This window comes from Hippopotamus amphibius, chromosome 6, assembly GCF_030028045.1.
Source record: "Hippopotamus amphibius kiboko isolate mHipAmp2 chromosome 6, mHipAmp2.hap2, whole genome shotgun sequence".
Taxonomy (NCBI): Eukaryota; Metazoa; Chordata; class Mammalia; order Artiodactyla; family Hippopotamidae; genus Hippopotamus; species Hippopotamus amphibius.
Genome location: NC_080191.1, coordinates 134,368,547 through 134,379,837, shown reverse-complemented (window position 1 = coordinate 134,379,837; position 11,291 = coordinate 134,368,547). Strand labels below are relative to the sequence as shown.

Below are 11,291 nucleotides of genomic sequence, written 5' to 3'. Positions count from 1 at the left end.
GCAAGAAGGCCTCTCTTCCCCTGGGATCCTTAGCTGAGATGATTGAAGTCTGGAGCTGTTCCTGGTCATGTTCCATCCCCATCAGCCTGTAGAGGACGCTCATTTGTAGTAGGAGAGAGTACAATCAAAACATTGAAAAAAGCTGAGAAAGAAAGCGTAGGAGCAAAAGTGAGATTGAGTGTAATGAGACTCTGAATCCCTGGATCCAGCCATTACTGAAGCCCTTATCCTTGCTCCTGTCTTAAGGTAGGAGTCAGCACATTACCTTTTTTCCTCAAGCTACTTTGACTTGCAGTTTTTAACTAAAAGTCTTGACCAACACAGGGAGCAGAGCCATAAGGACAGCTACTGCTCTGTATTTCAGGAGTACTATCTATATTCCAGCTAAGACTTAAGCAGTGCCTGGTACATGGCAAGTGCTTAAGATATATGTGTTGAAAGAGCAATAACTCCTCCTTGACAATTGTTAAGCTCTTTGGTCATTCTCTTGATTTCTCGGTGCATTGATTAAAATAGGGATGATTTCATCTCCTTCACTTTCTTGTTTCACGCATATAACTTAAAGATTAGGCTAAATTTGAGTCTCTCAAATACAGCCATGTTTGCAACTGAAAGCCTGATTTTTGTACAGCTAGAAAAGGCTATTTCCAACATGGATTTCTTGTGCTGTTTTCTAAGAACTCCTTACGATATGCAGCACAGCGGGCCCACCATGAGGCACATCAATCAACTACTGTGTATCAGGCACCTTTTACAGGATTTTCTGTGATCTTGGTGTCAGTGCACATTCTGTATCAAGGCAGAGGTGATATGTAGGAATCTGGCAGCTATTTAGAAGCGAGGCCAGGCAGTGCTGTGCCAGTATAATTAATGAGAGTCATCGCTCTGGAAGTGAGAGGAGAGTGGGGGTTGGGAAGGATGTCTTTCACCAGTCAATGGCATTTAAGAAAAATCGGTGCTTTCATAGCCCTTTTACTGCTGGGAGGAGGTTAAGTCAAAGGACTGCTGTAAAGGGCTTTCTGTAACTCACTGCATGGATGGAGGTCCCTGTGTATGGGGAAGCAGGGAGAATTCAATCCCAGATTTTTCAGCAAGGCTGATTTCAACCTTGAATTGAGCTACCAGCAGGAGTTCCTTACACTTGGAAATCCTTACTAAAAGATTATAGCTTACACGACCAAGAGACCAGGCAAAAAAGGCACCTTATTACCATATAGGACTTCTGTTTCACCTGCCCAAAGAAGTGTTAACCTAGGTCCCATTTTCTCCAATTCCTTTGTAACCAGTGAAGGAAGAAGGGGGTATTATTTGTTTTGTTTTCCTATGGACTGTTCGGTAACCATGGAAGGGTTTGTGTAGCTTAGAGAGGCTGTTTACTACCCACTGTCTAATCCCTTTGTTATTGTTCCCTCTGATGGTCACAAGCAGGGGAAAATAGTTCTGTCCTGCTTCTAAAAACTTAGCAATGTAACAACATTTTCTTGGTTTTGGTTAGTAATTTTTCTCTGATTAGTGGTGAAAAAAAGACAGAGGGAAAAGCTACATTAAAAGATTTATGGATATATACACTTAAGACCATGATGAAGTATGATTCACACCAACTTCGGAATGGTTGCCTTTGAGGAGAAAGGGAGGGAGAAGGGCCAGCAGATGGAGTTTTAGATGTAATGCATTATTTAAAAAAGGAGTTGGGGGAGCAAGAGTATGATATGGGTGTTTGCCTTGTTTTTGGTAGGTTTGCATAGTTAAAAAAAAAAATTAAAGTCCTCAAAATTATGGAAATTGATTAAAAGTATCAAAATAACGGACGCATAGCAAACAAGTGCTCTTGTTATGAACTTCTTATGAGTTTATTTCACCATTTGCATGTGCGGTTTTTGATATGAGAAAGACAAACACAGGAGGTTTGGGGGGTGGATAACTCCCGTGGTTGTGTGAGGGGTTGTCTTGGCGTCTTTTTCTCTCTCCCTTTTTTTTTTTTTGGTGGTGGGGGAGGCTTCCTATTCACCATGGAGATTACCAGCCAAACAAATCTCCAAAAAGCAATCTAGGGGTAGAAGGGGTATCTGTTTAATTTCTTATAAACTGGGGATTTGCAGCCGTGCAAGAAATTTTGGGAAGGTTTCTTTCTGTGGAGGCAAAGGACCTTATACATCTTTTCCCAAACGGATTTCTTCCTGGTACCCTGGCAGGAAGAAATCCAAGTGACTATTCTGGTGGCTTTTTCCTTTTTTCTGAGAGTCCAGGATTGCTTTGAGGATAAAGTTTCTTCTTGCCCATGGTGCTTTGCTGTGACATTGTTATTGCCTCCGTTGAACTGAATAATACAAATGGGTTGTTTCTATGGTATCGGCTAAGTGGGATAAAAAGGTGAAACCCTAGATCTCTCACTGAGAGGTCACGGTGCTACCACCCCCCACATTAACTGTCCGTCAAAGCTGACCCGCAGCCAGGCCCCGCTCTCCGAGCTTCGGCACTCATTTGTAACTTCCTGAACAAATTCACGCTTGAAAAAGAAAATGACTTTAGTTTATGTTGTCACTAAGCCCAGAAAATCCCTGCCAACCCCAAGCTGCCAGCTTTTCTAGGACCTTCTTATTGGTGGAGAATTTTAAACTGAAGGTGAGTGAGCAGCAGCTTCTCCCAGTCCCTCCCAGCCAGGCTTTGAACTAACAATAGGGCAGGTTGAATGAAGGCTGATAATTGCAAATCCTGGAATCTCGAAGCTGGATCACACCGCTGCTGCCTAGGCCAGCGGTTGTTAGCGGTGCAGCAGCCACAGCGACCTGGCCACTCACCACATCAGGACGCTCAGTAGATTTCATGGTTTCAGCACCATATGAGTGCCTACTGTGTGCAAGCTTTCCTCCGCCAGGGTCGTGCTCTCATTCACGGCATGTTGGCCGCTTGAGTCCACCTGCCACCAAATTGATCTAATTGAATAACTGGCCTATTAACGCGTAGGAGAAGCATCTGGAATAAGAGATCGGGTGGGGGTGAGTCGGTGGGAGAGAATAAAAGTAGTGTTAACTACCCTCTCTCTTCTTCAGTCTTAGCTGCACTTTACTCAAAGCAGATCTCATTGGTTGTAAGAGCATAGTAGATGCTCTTTTCTTAGAATGGTAAAAAACGGGAGGGGAGATAAGACGGGCAGTTCGGAATTTTCTTTAAGATGTAGTCCTGACACTTTTTACTTTGGTGCAAACTGCACACAGTCCCTGCGCGCGTCCTCTTCAGTTTGACCACCAAACTCTTTTACTTTCCCATCACTGAAGCTCTCCGGCGCACAGCCCCAAACTGAGTATCAAGGATATTTCCCTGGGTTTGGGAACCTTTGAAATTTGAGGGAGACAAAAAACAAAACAAAACAAACAAAAAAAACCGACTTCATTCCCAGTGCCTTGGTCCTTGCCTGTCAGGGAGCCCCGCGAGGGGGTATAGGCTCAGGGGTCCAGGTCCAGGGCTCGGCCCCCTCCACCCAATCGAGCTGGGCCCAGCGGCGGCGGCGGCGGGAGCTCCAGTCCGCTCTCCGCAGTTCCAGTTCCTGATTTCCGCGGGAGCTGCGGGGCTGGGAGGGGGGGTCTCCGGAGTGAGCCCGAGGATTTGAATGAGAAAGCAGGTTGTAGCGGCGGCGTCCCACTCTGCCCTGCCCGTCTCGGGGGTTCTGCCGGCTGGTGAGGGGAACTGCCCTTCTGGGGGGGCTTTTTTTTTTTTTTTTTATCCCTCGACAGGGTTTTGGAGTTGCAGTCACAGGGGCCAAAAACTCATCACGCCAGCACCTTGGAGGTTGCTGCTCTGCCGGGGACTCCGAGGAATCCTGCATCTCTTGAACACTCAAAGTTGAGCAGGTCAGTGCTTTTGGAGGAATGGGGGTGGGGGGGTGGGGGGGAGGCGGGAGATGAGAAAGAAACAGAGGGCTGGTACAGCAGTCCAGGTGTGCAAGTGAGCAGGTGGCTCGAGTTCCCCTCTTTGTAGTTCCGACCGGGACACGCTCTTTAGGACAGTCTGAGTGGTGGTGTGAGTGGGGATCCCCCAACCCCCCGCGCGGAGAACTGGACCTCTGCTGGTCTTGGGGTACGGTAATTCGGAAGAATAGGTGTGTGAGGCCGTGCCAGAACTTGATTCTCGGGTCTCTTGTGGGGGCGAGTGGGGTTTACGCCCCGTGGAGGGTAAAGCATCGCTCGTTGCAGGATGCTTCACCCCTACGCGGGACCCTGGGGACCGGTTTCTGACCGCCAGACGCCGCAAAGTGAGCAGGTCCGCTTTTCCCAGCAAGGGGAGTACGGTGTCCATTACACTTGGAGTCTCACGGTGCTTCCTGCGCCCGGTGACCCCACTCAGGGCCCTTTTGGAGAAGACCAGGTGCACTCAGCGCGAGGAGGATTTACTCCATTGCCCCTTCCTGGAATAAACCGGGGGCACCCGAGCGGCGCGGCGCTGGGCTGTAGAGGCAAGTCCCAGCCACACAGCGGCGCGCTCTGCGCCTGCGCGGGGTTCCCATGGCGACCGCGCCGCGAGTCCGAGACGCCACCCCGCGTGCCCCCAAGCCCTGTTCCCCGGTGAGCGTCTGTGGCGCCCTCTCTCCCGCTCCCCCAGAATTTCTCTTTGTTGTTTGTAACTCAGAATAAGTTTATGATCTCATTTTGGCGTTAGGAGTTCAGCATTAAAATATAACCAGTTAAAATTTAAAAGAAGACCCTTCCCACCTCCCACGGCAATACCACTTTGATCACAGACGAGAGAAGAGGTGAGAAATTGCTTATGAGGGTAGTATTTGAGATCCCCCCATTCTAGCCCATGAAAGTGGGGACCAATAAAATATTTTTACTTACTGGTTAAGCAGTTTTAAAAAAAAATCAGTCAGGTGTTTGCTCTTGATCATTAAGGGGACAGACCTGTGCCGCCTTTCCGCAGGTGGAGAGCCGGGCGTGTACAAACTGGCAGCACCTGTGTCCTCCTTTTGGCTTGTTTGTGAGAACGAGATGCGCTCCAAAATAGCCCAAAGTAAAATGCCAATGAAAAGAAACAAGGGCTTTTCCAGAAAAAGTGATTGTTTTTCCAGAAAAAGTTTTTCCAGTCGCTCTGACATTTTGGTCACTTCTGGGGTTAATCTTCAGGGAATGTTCAAGAAGCCTTGACACGAACCAGTCAGATTCCTCAAGGTTTCTGTTAGGAGATTGAGAGTCATTTTCCTTTTCTTAAAATTGTGAGTCCTGATAGTTCCATCCCCCTTTAAGAGTTTTATTTATTTACACAGGTTAGCATTTGGCAAGGGTACACATCTTAAGGCGTGTGTAGAAGGAGTTGTAGCTTCTTGTGGCTCACTTTTTCTTAGGTTGCATCAATATTGGGTAGCATGATTGGTATACCTAGCTGCTATTAAGTAAACATTTGTTAGAATTAACTTCTAATAAAAGGTTTAAAATGAAGTTACTCTTCCTGGGATAAAGTGTGGCATAAAAATACCTTAGATGAAGTAATACGTGAGTACTGTCTTGCTGTATCCTATTTTTAAATAATTTGCCCTCAAGAATAGCAAATGTTTATTAGTGGTAGAAGTTTTCAGACAATATCCTTCCACCATCAGCAAATGAAGTCAACGGTAATATGACTTTCCAGATGATTAGCAAATAACATGCTGTTAAAGTTCTCTCTCCCATCCCATTCATTATAAATGCCGAGACATTATGCAATCCATCTAGCTCAAATGTTTAAAAAATGTCCAATTAACTTTTTTCTTTTTTTCATAATTAAAAAAATAGAAAAACTCTTAATTTTCAGGTTCAGATACTTTGTGACCCTATTTGGTGGGTTGTAACTGCCTCCAATTCCCTAATTCTCAGTGACATGTGTTTCTGCTGGTTCCAGGAGGTAAACTGCAGTTTAGCAGATCATGGGATAATGAGATTGGGGAGTGCTTGGGGGAAGGCTGGGGAGAGGCGATGGGATGAGACAAAGGGAGGGAAGGTTGATGGGCAGAGCCAGGATTTATAGCTGTGCCAGATCCTTCATAAAAGCTGTTACAGCCATTGCTTCTGTTTGATATGTTTTCCTACATCATCAACATCAGTTAAACTTCTTTTTAGAATCAGTCTTCTAAATAATTATAAAGATAGAATTATAGAAATAGAATATGATAAAGGTGCTTTATGTTAGGGTGCTTTAATGTAATATACTAGGAAAACATATGCTTTCTACTTAATTTATTCATTTAGTCTACATATATTTATTGAAAACTAGGTACATATGATATAGACAAATAAACCTAGATTTCTGCCTTCAATGAACTAACAGTTGTGGCTTCTGTAATAATTCTAATCCTGTTTCAGGTTTTCAGGGTAAAGATACTATCTGTGGTACTCTTAAGGGGAGCACTTAAGCGCCAAGCAATCAGACGTCTAGATTTAGAAACAAATGCTTAAACTCTGATTTAAAAACCCTGAACATTGTTTTGAGCATTTTAGATAAGTCTTATATATATGGTAAGCAGCATTGTGTGCACCTATCTTTTTACATTTTTGTAATATAGTCTCAGCCCTAAAACCTGCAGTCTTGGCAACTGAGGCTCTGAGTTTGGGAGGAACAGAGAAACCCTGTAATTCTCAGGTTTCTTAGATGAAGATAAGGTGAGTGATTCAGTAGTCCTTTGTTCTGGCTCCATGTTTCATGACATAATAAACCTCCTGCAGCTCCCTTCTAAGAATAGTGTTGGTCTGCATGCTTGAAGGATCATGATTATTATTTCTCTGAGGAAAATAAAAGGATATAAAATTATGGTAGATGGATAAAAGGAATACAGTGGGGCATTTGAACATTTTAACTTTTGAGCTGGAATAATTTATAGGCATTTTTCATGAGTTTAGACTCTACTGAAATCCATTACAGCCCGTGACAAACCTCTGGCATAATATTGACCAAGGTGGACAAACGTTTCCTCATGTCACTCCTAGGACACAGAGGATTGGGGAGACCGTAGCCTCCTCTCCTTTACCACCTCATGAATCTACTAACCATTATCAGCTCGGAGAAGCCTGCTGAAGAGCATCCCCATTTGGTTATTGCTCTTTGTCTCATAAAATCAGACTCAGCTGTGAATTGTGGCCCAAGTGGTGCAGAACTCATTACTTTCAACAATGCCTCCTCAGCCTGGGAAGCATGTTCTCTCTCCTCACTAGTAGGGGCTTATTCCAGGCCAGCTTTGCTCACAAGGAAAATCATTTAGACACAGTTCAGTGGACACTCACTCACATCTCTTTGACACCCGTGACCATTTTTGTTTAAGGAGAAATCCAGGACTGCTGTGGTAGGGTGTGCCAAATTAGAAGTGCATTTTAAGAAGCCCATGAAGAAGTTTACACAGCTTTGTGTTATTATCCTCAGGGTCTCTGTCTTCTGTGCTTCAAAGTAAAAGAGGGCAGGATGGACACAGAAGGGACAACTAAGAAAACTTTTATAGCAAAGTTAAAAATTCTCAGGTCTGTTTTAGATGCACTAAACTAAAGGCTTGTGCCTCATGGTCATCATGAAATGACAGAGCAGGAAAATATATCTACTATGTTTATTAGATGTTGGGAAACCAGGGCCCAAGGTTGCTAAAGGATTTTATTAAAGTCATAGTTAATAAATGAAAGATCTAGGGTGAAAATGTTCTGATTTCTAATGATCCTGCTGTTTCTAGAAAATCTAGGGAGGGCAGATATGAAATCCTTGCTCTAGACTTTGGTATTTGTAACCATATGAACTTGCTGTAGTTATAAAATGGTCAAACACCAGTGTTTTATGACTTAATATAATTTTACTGAGTAGAATTGACAGTGCGTACCTTCTGATTGGATATTTGGTTATAAGCATGCATATGTCATGAGAATGTATGTGGTTCACATGCATAAACAAAAAAGATCTTTTTCAGTATATGTTTTGGCCTGAGGAATTCTGCCTTGATTAGGATTTAATACAAGGGAGAGCAGCTTTTCTGATTATTGTCCAGTAAATATCTTAAGCGGTTCTGGAAGAAAAGGAGGAAATAAACATTGATGTATTCCAACCATGTGCCTGGGCATTTACATCAGGTCACTTTAAAATTCATAAAGAGATGCAAGAATTATTATCCCATGTTGTTAATGAGACTTGGAGATTAGTTTCTTGCCCAAGATCTAAGTGAGTATGGAATAGTCTTGGAATTTGAATCCAGGTCTGTCTGCCTCCATGCTCCATACATCATGTTGCCACTCAGAAAAGCAAGGCTAAATTTATGAAAAGTGCTGGGTTTTCATTTCAAACTCAATATGCCATCCAAAATACAGATATTTAGAAGTTTTTCTGTTCAGGTTTTTGGTGACTGGAGAAGCTGCATTCCCTATATGGAGTTTAGGAGGTTATAAATTCAGGCCTGGTTCCAGAAAAACATTCAAGACTTTGTTTATAAACTGTGTGAGCTATTTGTTTAGAAGTGAGTGATGTTTAGATTCTCTTCTGCAAATGCTTTTCCACATCAAAGTGGCCCACTTATCACTTTGAGATTGTTGTCAAAATGTGCTGGGTCTAATAGGACCCCTCATGATTTTAATGTGTGTTTTCCGGCATCCCAAGACTTAGATGTTGATGTTTATCTTGTATAAACTTTGCTCATTTATTTTTCTTGAAATAATGACTTACTGCTGGATAGACTCAGATGGTGTCTTTCTGTAATGTTTTTCAAATTGGAGACCTGAATCACTTGGACAGTTGCTGAAAATCTCTAAACTTCGGCCAGAAGCTGGAGTTTTGGTGCTTCTGAAACTACTCTGGCTGTGGTGTTGAGCTGTTTTCAGATTTGCAGTATTTTTGCCCAGGTTTACCCATGAATAAACTGAGGCTCAGGAATGTCCACACTCACAGAGCCGAACTGGGACTTGAACTTTAACCTTGCCAGCAAACGCCTGGTCTAGTGACCTTGTTAGTACACCACACCTTAAAAGCACACCTCTGTCCTGGACTTTCTTTTCCCCCTTTGTCTCTGAGTCCAGGGGAGGAGAAAAGCTTGAGGGTTTCAGAAGATTGGACGCCAGACGCCATTTTGGAGTTCAGCCCAGCCTTGCTTCAGGCAATACATAGGACCCTGGCGCGCTCTGAGTTTCCTTCTTCATGAATTTTTCTGTGTCTTATCTTGCTAGCAGCCTCTTTTCTCTGTGGCTCGGTTTTCTGAATTTAGCAAGCGACTTAAGAACCTGTCCAACCATTCAGGTGCCCACGCATTAGCTATTAAATTGCCACCGGAGGCAGAAAGATCTAGTTTGGTGCTATCACATGTAAGTTACTGATTAACTGATCTAAGGCAGTCATGGTTTCTCTTTCATCTGCCTTCACTTCCTTCTTGCTAGTCCACCAGGACCAGACATTTGAATTCAGCTTCCCACTTGCCTCCTCTCTCTCTCTTCAATTTAATTGAAGGGGCCTTTGGATCTTGGAACAGGTCTCCGTGGAGTGCTAGCAGAACCTCTGGTGGGAACTTTGAAGACCTATACTTTTTTTCAGAGGTCAGAATCCTGGGCCAGAAGTTAAGTGAGTTGATTTGCTGTGTAATTGTATGTAATTTAGTTCTCTAGAGCTCCTATTTTTGCCAAACAACTCTTTCTTAACTTTGAGTGATAAGGAATTGAAAAGAAATTTTTAAAAAAGATTTCTTTATAGAAAAAGGAGTTAGGATTATAAAAAGATCCTTTGATTTTTATTTCAATTTAAAGACTGTTGGTTCCATACAACCATTTGTGTAAAACAGAAAGAAAGGTAAGGCTAAGAAAAGAAGGTAGGGTTTTCTTGTATACATATAGAATATCTCTGGAAGGGTATACTCGAAACTAAAAATGGTGGTTGCTGGGAGACAGATACCAGAGGTAAACTCTTCATTGTATACCTTTTTATGCCTTTGGATTTTGAAACTTAATAAGTAAAATTAAAGTAAAAAAAAAAAAACCTTGGGTTTCAATAATAAATAAATAAACACCTCCTGGGTCCTAAGTGGTAGAAGTAAGAAACTGGGAAGTGATTTCAAAGAAAAGAAATTCTCTTTTTTACTATCTTTTTAAGTCTCAAAGTTCACACTTAGTAATTTTTTTTTTGTATTTAGTAATTTTTAAAAGCAGTGTTTTTTAACACTGGATTTCAATAATAAGCCTTGGGGACTTTTTTTTTTTTTTGAATTTTCAGTTTTCTTCCCTCACATAAAGTATCAGCTATTGGCTGCCCCCAGACTCAGTGGGCCAATGGGAATCGGACCCATCCCACTCCTGAGTCACAAAACCTGTCTTATGCAGGCAGTGTGTTTGTGGAGTGAAGCCCAGAAAGCTCCCCCCCACCCCGCCCCTTTTTTTTCCTTGTAGAGAAACCCTGTAATGTGATTATTTTATTTTCCTGAGCAGTGTCTGAATGTGAATGTCAGAGCAATCTCTTCTCAAATTGAAAAAGGAAAAGAAAGAAAAAAGAAAAGCTTATATACAAATGTTTTATTCTGAACCATAGCTTTTGTTGTTTGAAATAGGTTGTGAATTGGAAGTATTTTCTGTTTACTGGGTAAGTCATTAAAATATAGTCTTGGAAGAGAGTGAACACAAACTGTGTACCAACTTCTTTTTCACTTGTCGAAAGAAGTGTGAAATCTAATATTTAGTGTCCAGCTTTCAATCAAAAGCAAAAACTCAAGTCAGGGTCAGCTCTCAGCACTTTCTTAAAAATTTCTCATCTCAAATTTGGTGAAGTAAATAAAACATTCTTTCCTCACAGAATTCTTATTACTCGGTCACTTTGTTAGAAAGAATAACTGAATAGATGATACAGTCTCATGTTTAAATTTTTTTTTAAAGCCGAAAAGGCATTTAGTGAAAATTCTCTCACCTCTATCCTTCAGCCGCCCAGTTCTTTAGTAGACCAATAGTGTTATTAGTTTCTTATGTATTTTCTCAAAATTATATATATACACACAAACATAAGCAAATACACATGGATGCGTTTTTCCTTTGAGAAATCAAATTGGTAATGCATAATCCATATGATTCTGCATAATCCATATGATTCTGCATTTTTTCTTGTAACAATATATTTTGTGTTATTCCATATCAGCACATAGAGCTTCTTAATTCTTTTTTCTTTTTACTTTCTTTTAAAAAAGCAGTTGTAGGTTCATAGTGAAATTGAAGGAAAGGTACAGACTTTCCCATGTATTCCCTGCCCCCACTCATGCATAGACTCCCCGTTACCAACATCCCCCACCAGAATGGTACATTTGTTTCAATTGACCAACCTACATTGACACATGA

General features: G+C 42.1%; 1 protein-coding gene across 1 annotated transcript in view; it reads left to right on the top strand.

Annotated features, from left to right (window-relative positions):
- The window catches only part of PLCH1 (phospholipase C eta 1), a 216,310-nt gene continuing 205,019 nt past the window's right edge, over nucleotides 1-11,291 (top strand). The window contains exons 1-2 of the mRNA XM_057739608.1: nucleotides 1-246; nucleotides 3,732-3,848. The gene's annotated coding sequence lies outside the window, so the exon portion shown is untranslated. The remainder of the gene's footprint in view (nucleotides 247-3,731; nucleotides 3,849-11,291) is intronic.